The sequence below is a fragment of the Arachis duranensis genome, chromosome 4 (genome assembly GCF_000817695.3).
Source record: "Arachis duranensis cultivar V14167 chromosome 4, aradu.V14167.gnm2.J7QH, whole genome shotgun sequence".
In the NCBI taxonomy this organism is placed as follows: Eukaryota; Viridiplantae; Streptophyta; class Magnoliopsida; order Fabales; family Fabaceae; genus Arachis; species Arachis duranensis.
The window spans coordinates 54,231,126-54,251,552 of NC_029775.3; the positions used below are offsets into that span (position 1 = coordinate 54,231,126).

The 20,427-nt window shown below is 37.1% G+C and overlaps 1 long non-coding RNA gene and 1 other non-coding gene across 2 annotated transcripts; one reads left to right on the forward strand and one right to left on the reverse strand.

Annotated features, from left to right (window-relative positions):
* Window positions 1-3,813: 3,813 nt before the first annotated feature.
* On the reverse strand, window positions 3,814-4,434 carry LOC107484393 (uncharacterized). Its single transcript, XR_001591116.3, has 3 exons — window positions 4,334-4,434; window positions 4,067-4,119; window positions 3,814-3,940 (listed from the first exon to the last, which is right to left on the reverse strand). It is a non-coding gene; the product is annotated as an uncharacterized LOC107484393 (long non-coding RNA).
* A 7,396-nt stretch (window positions 4,435-11,830) lies between these two features.
* On the forward strand, window positions 11,831-11,938 carry LOC127747096 (small nucleolar RNA R71). Its single transcript, XR_008008899.1, has one exon. It is a non-coding gene; the product is annotated as a small nucleolar RNA R71 (small nucleolar RNA).
* The last annotated feature ends 8,489 nt before the right edge of the window (window positions 11,939-20,427 follow it).

Below are 20,427 nucleotides of genomic sequence, written 5' to 3' on the forward strand. Positions count from 1 at the left end.
GCAGAAAAGTTTGGTGCGCCAGATTGGTGCCTTGGTGCGCTGCTGGTGCTGCCGAACGATGCTTTGGTGCGCCAGGTTGGTGTGCTGGCCGTGCCACAACAAAATGCTGCCCTGCCCTCGCGGAGGGCAGGGCAGTGTTTCCAAACTGAAGTCCCGCGTTCGAGACATGCCAGAAACACACGCTACTCATTTTCCTTGGCTTTCTTGGCACCATAATGAAGCCTAGTTCCTTGCTTCCTCATTGTCCCGTGTTCAACTCTTGTGGCACACATTGGTAGGCATTTTCCTTTGATTTATTTTCCATGAAGGCCCGATACTGCCCTTGAGGAGGGCAGGGCAATGTTTTGATTTTCATACTTCCAAGGCACAGATTTGTGCTCTGCCCTTGTAGTGGGCAGGGCAGAGTTGCCTTTCAAGCTTTGTTCCCTTATGTTGCCCTCCTAGAGGGCAGTATGCCCTTGTGGAAGGCAATGCTTGCTTCCTCCATTATGCGCCACGCCTTTTTCTCCTTGGGCCACGCTTCCTTAAGCCACGCTTTCCTCTTTTCTTCTTTTCTTCACCTACATTAAACCAAAACAACCACTCCAAGTATCACTAAATTCACAAGGCTTATAAATCAATTAAAAATCAATTAAATTTAGCTTAAACCTCATGAGTTAACATTAATTTCATGGTGGTTGTTTGATTTAAAGAAGTTATGCATTTTCACTCCAAATCACTTACTTAGGATGCAAGAAAGTGCATAAAGACTAATAAAACAAGTGAAATTAGCTTGAAAAATGGGTATATGATGACTTGTCATCACCTTCTCTGGGGCCGGAACCAATGAACACCTTTATCACTTATGTATTTTCAACGGTGGAGTTTTTGCACACCATAGATTAAGGGTGTGGAGCTCTGCTGTTCCTCGAGTATTAATGCAAAGTACTATTGTTCTTCTATTCAATTCACGCTTATTCTTATTCTAAGATATCCATTCGCACCCAAGAACCTGATGAATGTGATGATTATGTGACGCTCATCACTATTCTCACTTATGAACGTGTGTCTGACATCCACTTTCGTTCTACATGCAAATAAGTTTGAATGAATATCTCTTGGATTCCTTAATCAGAATCTTCGTGGTATAAGCTATAATCCATTGGCAGCATTCTTGAGAATTCGGAATGTCTAAACCTTGTCTGTGGCATTCCGAGTAGGATTCAGGGATTGAATGACTGTGACGAGCTTCAAACTCGCGACTGTAAGGCGTGGTGACAATGCAAAAGGATAGTAAATCCTATTCTTACATGATCGAGAACCGACAGATGATTAGCTGTGCGGTGACAGTGCACTTGGACCATTTTCACTGAGAGGACGGACGGTAGCCATTGACAACAGTGATCCCCCAACATACAGCTTGCCATGGAAAGGAGTAAGAATGATTGGATGAAAGCAGTAGGAAAGCAGAGATTTAGAAGGAACACAGTATCTTCATGTGCTTATCTGAAATTTCCACCAATGAATGACATAAGTATCTCTATCTTTATTTTATGCTTTATTTATCTTTATATTCAAAAACCATTATAACCATTAGAATCTGCCTGACTGAGATTTATAAGATGACCATAGCTTGCTTCATACCAACAATCTCCATGGGATCGACCCTTACTCATGTAAGGTTTATTACTTGGACGACCCAGTGCACTTGCTGGTTAGTTGTGCGAAGTTGTGAAGAATGTGTGTGAACCATAGTATTGTGCACCATGTTTTTGGAGCCATTGCTAGGAATTGTTCGAGTTGTGAAAAGTATGAGTCACAATTTTGCCTATCAAGTTTTTGGCGCCGTTGCCGGGGATTGTTTGAGTTTGGACAACTGACGGTTCATCTTGTTGCTCAGATTAGATAATTTTCTTTTCAAAAAGTTTTCAAAAATCTTTCAAAAAATTTTTATTTGTTTTCATTTTTCCAAAAAAATCTATAATTTTCGAAAAATCCAAAAAAAAATTTTTAAAATCATAAAAACCAAAAATATTTTGTGTTTCTTGTTTGAATCCAGTGTCAATTTTTAAGTTTGGTGTCAATTGCATGTTTCTAAAATTTGTGCACTTTTTTGAAAAAATTCATGCATTGCATTCTTCATGATCTTCAAGTTGTTCTTGACAAGTCTTCTTGTTTGATCTTTAAATTTTCTTGTTTTGTGTTTTTTGTTGTTTTTCATATGCATTTTTGCATTCGTAGTGTCTAAGCATTGAAAATTTCTAAGTTTGGTGTCTTGCATGTTTTTCTTTTCTTGAAAATTTTCAAAAATACACTACAAGAAAAACACCCATTCAGGTACACTTGAAAAGTGTAGCCAAAAGTGAAAAAAAATGATGCCTTAGGCTACGGCTACGCTTTTTGGGGTGATTCCTATTCAGCCGTTGCCTATTCTCAAAGGCTACGCTTTTCTGCACCAAGGGCTACGCTTTTGGCGTTTGGGAATAGGCTACGCTTTTCAAGTGATGCTGTCCAGGACCAAAGGCTACGCTTTTCAGCACTAATAATTACCAGAATTCAAAAGAATAGGCTACACTTTTCAAGACTACTGCATCACTTTATAAACGTAACAAATAGTATACTTATAGCTACTCTATATAAGTGTAGCCTTAGGTCCCTCATTATTTTTTTTTAATTTTTGATATATATATATATATATATATATATATATATATTCCAATAATCTTTTGTACAATATAATACTTAATAATATAATTACATATATAATTTTGTATTTTTAGTTAAATGAATTAAATAAAATAAAATAAAAATAAATATAAAATTATACTAAATTTATTTAAATGATAAAAATTATCTGTAAACAAAATATATTTATAAAGAACCAAAAGTATTAAAATGAAATTAATTTTGAATATTCATACATCTCACACCAAATTAAGCATAGTCATATCAAAATAAGCAAGAGACCACTTAAAATTTACTACTAATACTCTACGAAAAACTAAAATATTATATCTTACATAAGTATTTTCTAATAACTAAACCATATTCCACAATCCATGAATCTCTTCCTCTTGTTGCTACTGTTTGGCCTTCATGTCTCCAAGTTCATCTTTTAAAGTTGTCGCTTTTTCTTTGAGCTGTTGCTTTAAAATGTGGTGACCACAGAAGATAACTCAAATCTGCAATCAATTCCAGCAACCAAGTGAATTCTTTTTTAACTTATAAAGCCTAAAGGCAGCAACTTTGACAGGCAACAACAAAAGAATCACCCCATCAATAAAAGAATAACCTATAACTCATCAAATCCCAAATGCCAATATCTCTTACAAGCATTGTTTATAGCATTCATAGCCATCCTAAAAGGCATAAAGATATAGCAGTGAAAGCTTACCAAACCTACTACTCTTTTTATTAACCTCCTAATATGTACGCTCAACTTCACATTAATATATATACACACATATATATCCATTGGAATTTAGTTAAATTTAGTTAAATTCATACATTTATTGTCAATTGTGCCAACAAGTGTTGTTTTAGACAAAAAAAATTCATAAGACAAAAATATATAAGTGGAAAATTAAAAGATAACAGTCAAATAGCAATCACAAAGAGCAGAACCATTTGTCCTAATTGGCTTTTGAAACTAACAGTTTAAAACTACATTATGCACATAACTCTGACTAAGCCAATTAGATTCCAGCCACAATACAATTCTACAAAATTTAATCAGAATGTAGCACATAACATTAACATACCTTAACTGCAAGTTCTCCAATAGCCCAGCATGCATTATTTGCTATTGAAATAGGCTGATAAACCAGGCTGCAAAACAAGGAAAGAAGCAGTTCATATGGAAATTCATTAGACACAAAAGAGCACAATCGGTTTTATCATTCTACCTGCCCCAGTTTCGGACATCTGTCCCTCCTCCGAGTCCAAGTCCTTCCCATACTAACTACAACAACACAAACACCATCATGTCAGTAAACAAAATAACTATATATTCTTAATCAGCTGAGGAATTTTGTAGAAGAAAAATTCTACAGATCGATGCAAAGTGAAGAAAACACAAGTCCTCAACCTGAGCCATTACTTGAGCAGCATCCTATCTTTTCCAATAGTCTTCGGTACTACCTATACCACAAAAGAAAACCAGTTTATATTAAGCTATTCAACAACAAAGTGTTTTCATAAGTCATAACCAAATCAAATAACTCCTAAGCGATTTCGTAAATTTTGTATTAGGTCTTCTCTCTTTAAAGCCAAGATAAATCCAAGATAAATCCTAAAAAGTTAAAACCCCAACACCAACAAGCATGGTTAATGAAATTGCATAATAAAATCATACATCTGAAGAGCTAACATGGCGAGGGGTGATGGAGCCTCCAATCTGCACCAGTCCATCAGCGGTGAACAATGTAATTCTATCCTCATGAACCCATTGAATTTTTGAGAAATCATTGAAACAAATTAGCAATATAGTACTTAGCAAATAAATTACACCTGTAACAATCCAAATGAATACCATCTATCGTACATTCTTATTCATTTCTTAGCTTGTTTAGCCTAATACCCTTTTGGCGACCGGTTTTCTATCTAACGATTAATATCACAAACGGACTCGGACTCACACAAATTTCATGTCCACATGTTCGTATTAAACTCAAGTTTCTAAAGGTCTAGAAATCATATTTTTCTGGGCAGTCTATCTCCAGCTATTGAGGAAAAACCGAGACTGTTATTCTAGGTTTGTAGGAACAGCACCTTGCTGTCTTGTTATGTGGTTTTTATGTTGTGAAAGCCTACGCACGGACTATCTCTCTTATCAAAGTAACTCTAGAGATCCTAACCTTTACTTTGAATTATATTTTACTACATTTGGACCAGAATTGAATTTTATACAAGGTTTTAAAATTCTGCTACTGCACTTGTAAAGATTCAGAAAAACAGCAAGCAGCAGCGTTTTTATAAAATCCATAATAATTTCAATTCTAATCCGCTGCTTCTAAATTTTGGGTAGATTACACTCAACTTTCCTAAGTTTCAAAACAAACAAGTTTTAAGTTCATATCACTTCATTTGATTAATTAATTCTCCATTGGAAGTAATGCCCTGTTTTCATAAATCAGTTTAGAATTTCCAGCAAGCAACCCAGCTTCCAAGTGACTTAATTAAGTCTACAAAATAGATATGAACATGAAATTTGTACTCAATTAAAGTGAAGATGCAGATCTTCAAAACCCCTTTGGTGGCAACTTAAAATGTTACGTAAAACAAAAGTTCCAGTGGTTTGAAATCAATGTTGCAGAACCAGAAAACCAGAAAAATTCTGCAGCAGCTACTGTTTTCAAAAATTCATATCTTTTAAACCACTTGGCCAAATCCCTTGAAATTTTTATGGCACATTCAAGACACACCTGAGTTTTACAGAAAAATAATTTTATCCAAAAAGGTGGTCTGGACTATTACCAGAATTTATTTTAAGTCACTGCCAAATATGCAGAAATTCTGCATCAAGTAATTCCAACAACCTCACATACCAAATCTTATATTTAAGCCAAAAACTCCCCTAAAACCATAATTCCAACTTTCTTGTGACTAACCAAAGTTGCTAGAGTGATTAGCGCAGTCCCAAAAATCCAGAGTCAATATTTTCCAAGTTTTCAAGTGCTTATACACAAGTGAACATTCATTTTTCTGCATCATGTTAAAAACAGAATTTTCACATGTACTTTCTATCATTCATTCACATAATAAATCATCATTCATCATCATCCAACTGGGTTTAGTTATAACAGAACCCATCTCAAGCACAACAACTTATACTACCAACTAATTCAATCATAAAACATGGCCTTTAGCCTTCAAGTAAATTCTGCACATAGCAACTTAAAACCCCAAATAACATTATCAAACCTACAATTCACCAACAGCACCATCAATCAGTCACAAACATATCCTTCTAAACACTCAAACCCTTACCTCTTTTGAAGTTCAAAATTCTGTTTGTGCTTCTTCCTTGAATTAAAAATCCTAGCCACACAAAATTGAAGTTTCGGTCACTCCTCCCTTCTCCCTCAACTCCGTTTCATTCTTTTCTTTCTTCTATTTGTGTGTGTCTGTGATGACCCAGATGAAGCAAGCACTCATATAAGTAGAAGAAGAAGTGGAGGAACTTGTCCTGTCTCTCCTTCTTTCCGTCTTGGTTCTGCTCTCTTTCTCCCTCTCTTTGCTGCCTTCTGTTTCTTACTCTGATGAAGGCAATCTCAGTTATCGATCAATTAAAACTTAAAAAGTACCAAATGCCATGAATCCAAAAAGCACTGCACCCTTCAATAACCTAAAAATCCTCTGAAAGTTTATAAATTATACTTGAAGAATACCTAACTCAACTAAAGCAGCAAAATCACTAGGCCTTGAAGAAACAAAATAACCATAACTTAGAGCACATAAACATCGAAAAGAAGAAGCAAAAGCTCCACCATTTCATTTCAACAAAAACTAATTTTAATTTTCAAGATTTCAGCTCAAATATTCTAAAAAAGCACACACATTTGAATATTATATATACAAAAATATGTTTCACAACTTGCACAATCACAACTAGCGCTGCAGAATCAAATTCCGCAATTGAAATGAACTTCAATTACAACAATTAGTGAAAGAAAAATCCAGCTACTTGAATGAAATTTCAGGAAAAAGAAGGAAAGATTACCAGAGTCGGATTGGAACCACGGGAAAGATCGAAAAGGATCATCACCGGATAGGTTGGAAGAGTCATCGGTGGCTTTGACCACGATATGATGGCGAGAAGAACGAGATGATGAGAAATTTAATGAGGATCTGAAAAGCGGGGAGAGATGAGATGATAGCGTGGAACGAGAAATTGATGCAAGAGAAGAAGGGAATCTGAATCTTGAGGAGATGATAGCGGTGGAAGAAGCCCTAGCAATGGCGGTGGAGTTTCAGCGGCGACCAAGCACCCCTTTCTTCTCTCCTCCATCGCGTTTTCTCTCTCCCTCGAGCTCTCTTTCACTGGCGCTCGACAGCGGTGGAGCCATATGCGGCGTCGTCGTTTCTTTCCTTCCTTCCCCTCTCCTCTCTTCTTCTCTTCTTCTTCCTGTGCTCCCCTTTTCTGATTTCTTCTCTTTCGTGTGTGTGAGTTGAGGGAGGATGAGAGTGCGTGAGTGAGGCTGAATGGATACGAAAAGGGGGGAAAATTTTACCTAATGTGAGAGCGCAGCGGAAAGAAGCGACGATGAAGACTAGTGATGGCGTGGTGAGTGGTGAGTGACGAATATGAGTGACTGGTGGAGATGGTGAGTGGTGAGTGGTGAGTGTTGAGTAGTGATGGCGATCCCTTTCTCTGATTTGGGGGTGATGAGTGGGGCGAAGAATTGAAAAGCTAAGGGTAGTGATGATCGAGTGTTATGTTTTCAGTGGCTAAGGGTTATGTTTTCTGATTTGGCTAAGTGTTTGTACGCATGTATCATTTGGGGAAAATTCAAAAAATTTTCTAAGTGTTATTGGACATTTCACTTAGATATATTAGGCAACACTTTTGAAGCGCACCCAAAACTTAATAAATAGGCTACTCTTAAAAAGCGCTCTCTTTGATATAAAAGTGTACCCATAGATATTAACATACGGCTACGCTTTATAAGTGATTTCTATAATATCTAAGGCTACACTTTTTAAATGATGCCAGAATTGTGTTTCCTTTTCTCTAAAAAACAGGCAACACTGAGAAAAGCGTAGCCTATTCTATGAATAGGCTACGCTTTTCAAATGTAGCTTAAAAAAAGTGTGGCTGAATGGGTATTTTTCTTGTAGTGATAAGTCTTGATGTTCATCATAATCCTCAAAGTGTTCTTGGTGTTCATCTTGACATTCATAGTGTTCTTGCATGCATCATGTGTTTTAATTCATATTTTTTATATTTTGAGTCATTTAGTTGTTTTTCTCTCTCTTCATTAAAATTCAAAAAATCAAAAAATATATTTTCCTTATTTTACTCATAATTTTCAAAATCATTGGGTTGACTTAGTCAAAAATTTTTAAAATTAGTTGTTTCTTGTTAGTCAAGTCAATATTTCAATTTTAAAAATCTTATCTTTTCAAAACTTTTTCAAAATTTGAATCTTTTTCATTTTTTCTTTTATATTTTCGAATTTTTTTTAAAATTGATTTTCAAAATCTTTTTCTTAATTTTATTTCATAATTTTCGAAAACTTTGCTAACAATTAATGTGATTGATTCAAAAATTTGAAGTTTGTTACTTTCTTGTTAAGAAAGGTTCAATCTTTAAATTCTAGAATCACATATTTTAGTTTCTTGTTAGTCAAGTAATCAATTTCAAATTTTAAAAATCAAATCTTTTTAATTTTCTTTTCAAATCTTTTTCAAAACAAATCTCAATCATATCTTTTCAATCATATCTTTTTTTAAAATCAATTTCAAAAATCTTTTCCAACTCCTTATCTTTTTAAAATTGATTTTCAAATCTTTTTCAACTAACTAATTGACTTTTTTTTGTTTTACTATTTCTTATCTTTTTCAAAACCACCTAACTACTTTCCTCTATCTAATTTTTAAAAATCACCTCCTTCTTTTCCAAAAATCTTTTTATTTAACTAATTGGTTTAAATTTTAATTTTATTCCTTTTTATAAATTCGAATTTTAACTTTAATTTAAAATAAAACAAAAATATTTTTCTTTTATTTTAGTTAATTTTTGAAAATTCCTCTCTCTCATCTTCCTCTATTTATTTATTTATCTACTAACACTTTTCTTCTACTCAAAATTTGAATCCTCTTAGTGGCAGCTGAAAATAATAAAAACAACAATAATGCAAGGAGGATGCTTGGTGATTATACTACACCTACTTCCAATTTTTATAGAAGAAGCATCTCAATCCCTTCCATTGGAGTAAATAATTTTAAGCTGAAGCCTCAACTAGTTGCTCTAATGCAACAGAACTGAGTTCTTGCAGATCTGTGATACTGTTAAGACTAATGGAGTAGATCCTGAAGTCTACTGGCTCATGTTTTTCCCTTTACTGTAAGAGACAGAGCTAGAACATGGTTGGACTCACAACCTAAAGATAGACTGGACTCTTGGGATAAGCTGGTCACAGTCTTCTTAGAGTGGATGTTCAGACCTTCAGGCAAAAAGATGGTAAATCCCTCTATGAAGCTTGGGAAAAATACAAGCAGTTGACCAAAAGGTGTCCTTCTGACATGCTTTTAGAGTGGACCATCTTGGATATATTCTATGATGGTCTATCTGAGTTCTCTAAGATGTCACTGGACCATTCTGTAGGTGGATCCATTCACCTAAAGAAAATGCATGCAGAAGCTCAAGAACTCATTGACATGGTTGCAAATAACCAATTCATGTACACCTCTGAGAGGAATCCTATGAATAATAGGATGCCTCAGAAGAAGGGAGTTCTTAAAATTAATGCTCTAAATGCCATACTGGCCCAGAACAAAATATTGACCCAACAAGTCAATATGATATCTCAGAGTCTGAATGGATTGCAAAATGTATCCAACAGTACTAAAGAAGCATCTTCTGAAGAAGAAGCTTATGATCCTGAGAACCCTGCAATGGCAGAGGTGAATTACATGGGTGAAACCCACGGAAACACCTATAATCCCTCATGGAGAAATCATCCAAATTTCTCATGGAAGGATCAACAAAAGCCTCAACAAGGCTTTAATAATGGTGGAAGAAACTGGTTTAGTAATAGCAAGCCTTTCCCATCATCTTCTCAGCAACAGACAGAGAATTCTGAGCAGAGCCCCTCTAGCTTAGCAAACATAGTCTCTGATCTATCTAAGGCCACTTTAAGTTTCATGAATAAAACAAGGTCCTCCATTAGAAACTTGGAGCCACAAGTGGGTCAGCTGAGTAAGAAAATCACTGAAACTCATCCTAGTACTCTCGCAAGCAATACAGAAGAGAATCCAAAAAGAGAGTGCAAGGCCATTGATATAATCAAAATGGCTGAATCCAAAGAAGAAGGGGAGGACGTGATTCCCAATGAGGAAGACCTCATGGGACGTCCTCCAGACAGAAAGGAGTTTCCTATTGAGGACCTAAAGGAATCTGAGCTCATATAGAGACCATAGAGATTCCATTAAACTTTCTTCTGCCATTCATGAGCTCTAAGAACTATTCTTCCTCTGAAGAGGATGAAGACGGAATTGAAGAGCAAGTTGCTCAATATCTAGTAGCCATCATGAAGCTGAATGCCAAGTTGTTTGGTAATGAGACTTGGAAAGATGAACCTCCCTTGCTCATTAGTGAACTAAATACATAGGTTCAGTAAACTTTACCTCAAAAGAAACAAGATCCTGGTAAATTCTTAATACCATGTACCATAAGCACCATGACCTTTGAGAAGGCTCTGTGTGACTTGGGGTCAGGTATAAATCTTATGCCACTCTCTGTAATGGAGAAACTGGGGATCTTTGAGGTACAAGCTGCAAGAATCTCATTAGAGATGGCAGACAAGCCAATAAAACAAGCTTATGGATTGGTAGAGGACGTGTTAGTGAAGGTTAAAGGCCTTTACATCCCTGCTGATTTCATAATCCTAGACACTGGGAAGGATGAGGATGAATGCATCATCCTTGGAAGACCCTTCCTAGCCACAGCAGGAGATGTGATTGATGTCGACAGAGGAGAGCTAGTCCTTCAATTAAATGTGGACTACCTTGTGTTTAAAGATCAAGGATCTTCCTCTGCCACCATGGAGAGGAAGCATAAAAAGCTTCTCTCAATACATAGTCAAACAAAGCCCCCACAATCAAACTCTAAGTTTGGTGTTGGGAGGTCCCAACAATGCTCTGAACATCTGTGAAGCTCCATGAGAGCTCACTGTCAAGCTATTGACATTAAAGAAGCGCTTATTGGGAGGCAATCCAATTTTTATTTATCTATATATCTATTGTTCTTTTATGTTTTATTAGGTTTATGATCATGTGGAGTGTCACAAAACAATTGCAAAAATTAAAAATAGAATAAAAAACAGCAGAAGAAAAAGCACACCCTAGAGGAAGAGCTGTCTGGCGTTTAAACGTCATAAACAAGCACCAAGCTGGCGTTTAAACCCCAGAAACAAGCATCTGTCTGGCATTTAACGCCAGAAACAAGCACCAAGCTGGCGTTTAACGCCAGAAACAAGTATCAAGCTGGCGTTAAATTCCAAAAACATGCTATATTTGGGCGTTTAATGCCAGAAACAAGCTGCAGTCTGGCGTTAAATGCTAGGATTGCATACAAAGGGCATTTTAAATGCCTAAATGGTGCAGGGATGAGAAATCCTTGACACTTCAAAATCTGTGGACCCACAGGATCACCTCAGGATCTGTGGATCCCACCGGATCCCCACCTACCCCACTTCTCTCTTCTTCACAGAATCCAATAGGTGTTCCTATAGGGTTCACCCAGGTAATTCACCTCTGCCATTGCAGGGTTCTCAGGATCATAAGCTTCTTCTTCAGAAGATGCCTCTTTAGTACTGTTGGATGCATTTTGCCATCCATTTATACTCTGAGAAATCATGTTGACTTGTTGAGTTAACATTTTAATCTGAGCCAATATGGCATTCAGAGCATCAATTTTAAGAACTTCCTTCCTCTGACGCGTCCGTTTACTCACAGGATTCCTCTCAGAAGTGTACATGAATTGGTTATTTACAACCATGTCAATAAGTTCTTGAGCTTCTGTAGGCGTTTTCTTTAGGTGAATGGATCCACCTGCAGAATGGTCCAGTGACATCTTAGAGAACTCAGATAGACCATAATAGAATATATCTAAAATGGTCCACTTTGAAAGCATGTCAGAAGGACACTTTTTGGTCATCTGCTTGTATCTTTCCCAAGCTTCATAGAGGGATTCACCATCTTTTTGCTTAAAGGTCTGAACATCCACTCTAAGCTTGCTCAGCTTTTGAGGAGGAAAGAACTTGGCCAAGAAGGCCGTGACCAGCTTATCCCAAGAGTCCAGGCTATCTTTAGGTTGTGAGTCCAACATGCTCTAGCTTTGTCTCTTACAGCAAAAGGGAAAAGCATGAGCCTGTAGACTTCAGGATCTACTCCATTAGTCTTAACAGTCTCACAGATCTACAAGAATTCAGTTAAAAACTGATAGGGATCTTCTGATAGAAGTCCATGAAACTTGCAGTTCTGTTGCATTAGAGCAACTAGTTGAGGCTTCAGCTTAAAATTGTTTGCTCCAATAGCAGGGATTGAGATGCTTCTTCCATAAAAATCTGAAGTAGGTGTAGTATAATCACCAAGCATCCTCCTTGCAATTATGGTTTTGAAGATTTTGATCATTCTGAGGATCTTCCTCAATGTTATCAGAATCTTCATCCAAAATATGAGACAAGCAATTCTAGTTTTGTTGTTGTTGTTGTTTGATGAGATGAATCTTTTTCTTGAGAATATTAATTTCATTTTGAAGGTCCTAAATAGTAACAGACTTAGAAACTTATTTTTCGAGTTTTTTGAAAATAGGTTTCATGTTGTACTTGTTTTTGATAACCAGGGTTTTGGATTTATTTTTGGCCTTGATGGGAGGATATTTTATACGCCTTTTAGGGGTAATTTCATGTAGATTTTAGTATATTTTAGTTAGTTTTTAGTGTAATTTTATTAGTTTTTAGGCAAAATTCATATTTCTAGACTTTACTATGAGTTTTTAGGTTTTTCTATAATTTCAGGTATTTTCTGGCTGAAATTGAGGGAGCTGAGAAAAAATCTTATTTAGGCTGAAAAAGGACTGCTGATGCTGTTGGATTCTGACCTCTATGCACTCGAGATGAATTTTCTGGAGCTACAGAAGTCCAATTGGCGCGCACTGAATTGGGTTGGAAAGTAAACATCCGGGGCTTTCCAGAAATATATAATAGTCCACACTTTTCACGAAGATAGATTAAGTAAACTGGCATTCAACGCAAGTTCCATGTTGCAGTTTGGCGTTCAACGCCAGAAACAGGTTGCAAGTTGGAGTTCAACGCCAGAAACAGGTTACAACCTGGCGTTCAACTCCAGAAATAGCCCAGACATGTGAGAAGCTTAAGTCTCAGCCCCAGCACACACCAAGTGGGATCCAGAAGTGGATTTCTGCACTATCCATCTTAGTTTACTCATTTTCTGTAAACCTAGGTTACTAGTTTAGTATTTAAATAACTTTTACAGATTTATTTTGTATCTCATGACATTTTTCAATCTGAATTTTATACTCTTTGACGGCATGAGTCTCTAAACTCCATTGTTGGGGGTGAGGAGCTCTGTAGCGTCTTAATGAATTAATGCAATTATTTCTGCTTTCTATTCAAACATGCTTGTTCCTATCTAAGATGTTCATTTTCGCTTCACTATGAAGAAGGTGATGATCCGTGACACTCATCACCTTCCTCAATCCATGAACGTGTGCCTGACAACCACCTCCATTCTACATTAGATTGAATGAGTATCTCTTAGATTCCTTAATCAGAGTCTTCATAGTATAAGCTAGATTTGTTGGCGCCATTCATGAGGATCCGGAAAGTCCAAACCTTATCTGTGATATTTCGACTAGGATTCTGGGATTGGATGACTGTGACGAACTTCAAACTCGCGTGTGTTGGGCGTAGTGACAGACGCAAAAGGATCAATGGATCTTATTCCGACATGATCGAGAACCAACAGATGATTAGCTGTGCTGTGACAGAGCATTTGGACCATTTTAATTGAACAATTGTCCTTCAGACCTCATGGGACGTCCTCCAGACAGAAAGGTCAAAAGTATTATTTTTCTTTAATTGAATTTTCATTTTTTTTACAAGTTTAGTGTCATGTTCTAAGTTTGGTGTCAATTGCATGCTTTTCTTTGTCTCTCAATTTTTGAATTGCATGTTCTTTATTTTTCCTTGATATTCAAATTGTTCTTGTCAATTGTTCTTGTTTGATCTTTGGTTTTTCCTATTTTGTGTATTTTTCGTGTTTTCCTTATGCAATCTTAAAATATTAGTTTTCAAAAAAAAATTATTTTTATTTATTAAAAATACCTTTTTAAAACACGTTACATTTATAGCTCAATTGGCTAGAGCGTTAGTTTATGTTCTTGGTAATTGAGTATCTTCTTTTTAAAATCTTTTTCAAAAATAATTTTTCTTTGATTGAGTCTTGTGCCAAACTTTAAGTTTTGTATTTTTTTGTTAATTTTCTTTAATTTTTGAAAATTTATTTTGGTTTTCTAAAAATTTTAAGTTTGGTGTTCTTTCTTTTGTTATTGTTGTTCTTGTGATTCTTCAAAGTGTTCTTGAGTCTTCCTTGTGTTTTGATCTTAAAATTTTTAAGTTTGGTGTTCCTTGGTGTTTTCCCTCCAAAATTTTCGAAAACAAGGAGCATTAGATCTAAAAATTTTAAGTCTTGTGTCTTTTGTGTGTTTTTCTCTTTCATCATAAAATTCAAAATTCAAAAAATAATTTATATCTATTCTAACTACCTTAAAGCAATTATTTCGAATTTTGTTTCTAAAAATTTCAGATTTCAATTTCAAAATTTTTCAAATTTTATCCTTTTAAGATTTACTTTTTTCAAAAAAATTATTCTAACCACTTTCTCTCTCCTCACTTTTTCGAAATTTCTCATAAAATATTTTCAAAATTATTTTTTATTTTAATTTTTATTTTATTTCATTTTATTATTTAAAAAATTATTCTTCGTATATAATAAAATAAATAAAATAATTCTACATCATTCCCTTTTCTTCATCATGGACATAAGTGGAAATGAACAGTCCAGAAAGACTCTGGGGTCATATGCGAACCCCTCTACTGCTTCATATGGGAGTAGTATCTGTATACCCTCCATTGAAGTTAGTAATTTTGAGTTGAATCCTCAGCTCATCATCATGGTGTAGCAAAGTTGTCAGTATTTCGGTCTTCCTCAGGAGGAACCTACAGAGTTTCTGGTACAATTTTTACAAATTACTGACACAGTACATGATAAAGAAGTATATCAGGATGTCTATAGATTATTACTGTTTCCATTTGTTGTAAAAGACCAAGCTAAAAGGTGGTTAAATAACAAACCTATGGCTAGCATAAAGACATGGAAACAGCTGTCAGAAAAATTCCTGAATCAATACTTCCCTCCAAAACGGATGACACAGCAAAGGCTGAGCATCCAAGGCTTTAAACAAGGAGATAATGAATCCCTTTATGATGCCTGGGAGAGGTACAGAGAGATGCTAAGAAAATGCCCCTCTGAAATATTTTCAGAATGGGTCCAGTTAGACATCTTCTACTATGGGCTTACAAAAAGAGCATAGATTTCTCTAGACCATCTAGGTGGTGGATCCATACACATGAGAAAGACAATAGAAGAAGCTCAAGAGCTTATTGATACAGTTGCCAGAAATCAGCATCTGTACCTGAGCAGTGAACCTTCCATCAATGAAGAGGCTAAAACAGTAACTGCTGAACTCAGTCCTGTAGAAAAAGCTACTGAATTCAATCAGCAATTAGATTTTCTAACAAAACAGCTAGCCGAATTCAAGGAAATACAGAAACAAGAATGGCTAATATGAATATGAAAGTGCAGTTGAAGCAAACAGAATAGCAGTTATCAAAAAAATAACAGAAGAATGCCAAGCAGTTCAATTAAGAAGTGGAAAAACATTAAATACCCCACTTCAAGGCAGCAGGAAGCCAAGAAATGAACAGACTGCTACCCAAAATCCCTTTGAAGATAGTTAGAGCCCAGAGAGAAATAATTCGGGCGCTCAAGCGCCAGATAATGGGTGGAAAGCTGGCATTGAACGCCCAACCCATGCTCAGTCCTAGCGTCCAACGCCAGAAACAAGCAAGAAACTGGCGTTGAACGCCCAAAGGAAGCCCAGTTCTGGCGTTCAAATGCCAGAAACAGATAAAGAGTTGGCGTCTAATGCCACTCCAGCTTTCACCCATGGTATTCAAACACCAGTGGGGGATTAGACACATACAAGTGCTGATAGCAACTTCTCTAAAAAGGCTTCTCAACCCACGGCTGTAGGCAATAAACCTGCAGCAACTAAGGTTGATGAATACAAAGCCAAAATGCCTTATCCTCAAAAACTCCGTCAAGCAGAACAGGATAAGCAATTTGCTCGCTTTGCAGACTATCTCAAGACTCTTGAAATAAAGATTCCATTTGTAGAAGCACTTGAGCAAATACCCTCTTATGCTAAGTTCATGAAAAAGATCTTAAGTCATAAGAAGAATTGGAGGGAAACTAAAAACATTTACCTCATTGAAGAATGCAGTGCAGTCATTCTGAAAAGCTTACCTGAGAAGTTTAAAGATCCCGGAAGCCTTATGATACCATGCACATTAGAAGGTACTTGTACCAAGCAAGCTCCATGTGATCTTGGGGCAAGTATCAACCTAATACATGCATCTACTATCAAAAAGCTTGGGTTGACTGATGAAGTCAAACCAACCCGGATATGTCTCCAACTTACTGATGGTTCCATTAAACACCCATCAGGCGTGATTGAAGACATGATTATCAAGGTTGGGCCATTTTTCTTTCCCAATGACTTTGTGGTGCTGGAAATGGAGGAGCACAAGAGTGCAACTCTCATTCTAGGAAGACCGTTCCAAGCAACTAGCCGAACCCTTATTGACGTCCAAAAAGGGGAAGTAACCCTAAGAGTCAATAAGGATGAGTTTAAGTTGAATGTTGTCAAAGCTATGCAGCATCCAGACACCCCAAATGACTGCATGAGCATTGATAATATTGATTCTCTGGTAAATGAGGTCAATATGACTGAGAGTCTCGAATCAAAGCTAGAAGATATTTTTAAAGATGTTTAGCCTGATCTGGAGGAACCAGAGAGAATAATAGAACCTCTGAAAATCCCTCAGGGAGAAGAGAAACCTCCTAAACCCGAGCTCAAACTATTACCACCATCCCTGAAAATATGCATTTCTAAGAGAAGGTGATACCTTTCCTGTAATCATAAGCTCTACCTTAAAGCCACAGGAAGAGGAAGCACTAATTCAAGTGCTAAGGACACACAAGACAGCTCTTAGATGGTCCATCAGTGATCTTAAGGATATTAGCCCAGCCAGATACATGCACAAGATCCTATTGGAGGGTGACGCTAAGCCAGTAGTTCAACCACAGAGGCGGCTGAATCCAGCCATGAAGGAGGTGGTGCAGAAGGAGATCACTAAATTACTAGAGGCTGGGATTATTTATCCCATTTCTGATAGCCCCTGGGTAAGCCCTGTTCAAGTCGTCCCTAAGAAGGGTGGCATGACAGTGGTTCATAATGAAAAAAATGAACTGGTTCCTACAAGAACAGTTATAGGGTGGCGTATGTGTATTGATTATAGAAGGCTCAATACAGCTACCAGAAAGATCATTTTCCTTTACCATTCATAGACCAGATGCTAGAAAGATTGGCAGGTCATGAATACTACTGCTTCCTGGATGGATATTCAGGTTATAATCAAATTGCAGTAGATCCCCAGGATCAAGAGAAAACAGCATTCACATGCCCATCTGGAGTATTTGCATACAGAAGGATGCCATTTGGTCTGTGCAATGCACCTGCAACCTTTCAAAGGTGCATGCTCTCTATTTTCTCTGATATGGTGGAAAAATTTTTGGAAGTCTTCATGGATAACTTTTCAGTATTTGGAGACTCATTCAGCTCCTGTCTTGACCATCTAGCACTTGTTCTAAAGAGGTGCCAAGAGACTAACCTGGTTTTAAACTGGAAAAAATGTCACTTTATGGTGACTGAAGGAGTTGTCCTTGGGCACAAAATTTCGAACAAGGGAATAGAGGTAGATTAAGCTAAGGTAGAGGTAATTGAAAAATTACCACCACCTGCCAATGTTAAGGCAATCAAAAGCTTTCTAGGGCATGTAGGATTCTATAGGAGGTTTATAAAAGATTTTTCAAAAATCACCAAACCTCTGAGCAATCTACTAGCTGCTGACACGCCATTTATCTTTGATAAGGAGTGTCTCCAGGCATTTGAGGCTCTGAAAGCTAAGCTGGTCACAGCACCAGTCATCTCTGCACCAGACTGGACATTACCATTTGAACTGATGTGTGATGCCAGTGACCGTGCCATTGGTGCAGTATTGGGACAAAGGCATGACAAGCTTCTGCACATTATTTACTATGCTAGTCATGTTTTAAATGACGCACAGAAGAACTACACAACCACAAAAAAATAGTTACTTGCAGTGGTTTACGCCATTGACAAGTTCAGATCTTATTTAGTAGGATCAAAAGTGATTGTGTACAATGACCATGCTGCTCTTAAATATCTACTCACAAAGCAGGATTCAAAACCCAGACTCATCAGATGGGTGTTGCTTCTGTAGGAGTTTGATATAGAAATAAGAGACAGAAAAGGGACAGAGAACCAAGTAGCAGATCACCTGTCCCGAATTGAACAAGTAGAAGGGGCATCCCTCCCTCTCACTGAGATCTTCAAAAATTTTCTGGATGAGCACCTATTGCCATCCAGTAAGTGCCATGGTTCGCAGACATTGCAAACTATAAGGCAGTTCATGCCCAAAGAGTACAGTAGGCAGCAAACAAAGAAATTGATCACGGATGCAAAGTACTATCTTTGGGATGAACCATATCTCTTCAAGAGATGTGCAAACGGAGTAATCCGTAGATGTGTGCCTAAAGAAGAAGCACAGAAGATCCTTTGGCACTGCCATGGATCACAGTAAGGAGGACATTTTGGAAGTGAGAGAATAGCTACAAGAGTCCTCCAATGTGGCTTCTACTGGCCTATTCTCTATAAAGACTCCCAAGTGTTTGTACTTAATTGTGACAGTTGCCAAAGATCTGGCAATCTGCCTCACAGTTATGCCATGCCTCAACAAGGGATCTTGGAGATTGAGTTGTTTGATGTATGGGGTATTGACTTCATGGGACCTTTCCCACCATCATACTCAAACACTTATATTCTGGTGGTAGTGGATTACGTATCCAAATAGGTTGAAGCTATTGCAACACCCACTAATGATACCAGGACAGTGCTGAAATTCCTCTAAAAACACATCTTTAGCAGATTTGGTATCCCTAGAGTACTAATCAGTGATGGGGGCACTCATTTCTGCAATAAACAGCTTTACTCTGCTTTGGTTCAGTATAGAGTTAGCCACAGGGTGGCCATTCCATACCATCCACAGACAAATGGGCAAGTTGAAGTCTCTAATAGAGAACTTAAAAGAATCTTGGAACGGACTGTGATTAATCGTAGAAGGGATTGGGCAAGAAGCTTGGATGATGCTCTGTGGGCATACAGAACAGCATTCAAGACTCTTATAGGAACTTCTCCATACCAGCTTGTGTATGGAAAAGCCTGTCACTTGCCAGTGGAACTGGAACATAAGGCCTATTGGGCAACCAAATTCCTAAACCTTGATGCCAAGTTAGCTGGAGAAAAACGATTGCTCCAGTTAAATGAGCTAGAAGAATTCAGACTCAATGCTTTCAAAAATGCAAAAATTTTCAAAGAGAAAGCGAAAAAATGGCATGATAAGAAGTTGTCATCCAGAGTCTTTGAGCCAGGGCAGAAAGTTCTGCTGTTTAATTCTAGGCTTAGATTATTCCCCGAAAAATTGAAATCCCGGTGGAGAGGTCCATATGTTATTACAAGTGTGTCACCATATGGATACATGGAGCTTCAGGATAATGATTCTAACAAAAAGTTCATCGTTAATGGACAAAGAGTTAAACATTATCTTGAAAGCAATTTTGAGCAAGAATGCTCAAAACTGAGACTTGATTAAAGCTCAGTAATAGTCCAGCTAAAGACAATAAAGAAGCGCTTGCTGGGAGGCAACCCAGTCATTTACAAAGCTTATTTGTTAATTAATTGATTTTTACAAGTTTATGTCAATTATCTTCAAGGTAAAATAGCAATTGCTGAATTCACAGAGTTATAGAAGGATTCGTAGGATAAAACAGCAAAAAGGAAGCTCACTGGTGCGAAAAAGCCAGTAAGAGCTATTTTGGGCGTTGAACGCCCAAAAGAAGCATCTACTGGGCGTTCAACGCCAGTAAGGATAGCCATCTGGGTGTTAAACGCCAGAAAAAAGCATCTTCTGGGCGTTGAACTCCAGAAAGAAGCACCTTCTGGGCGTTTAACGCTAGATTTACAGCGTCCTGGGCATTCAGAAAAATGCCCAGTGACAAAGGAGTTCCTAGCGTTCAATGCCAGCTAAAAGCAACAGCTGGGCGTTAAACGCCCAAAACATGCAGCATTTGTGCGTTTAACGCCAGGATTGTGGGGAGGAGGTAAATTCGTTTTCAATTCACATTTTTTCAAATTTTTATGTTCCAATTCATGATTTCTTGCATAAACATGTTACAAACTCTCATCCTTCAATTCCAAAAATTTTAATCCTAATTTCT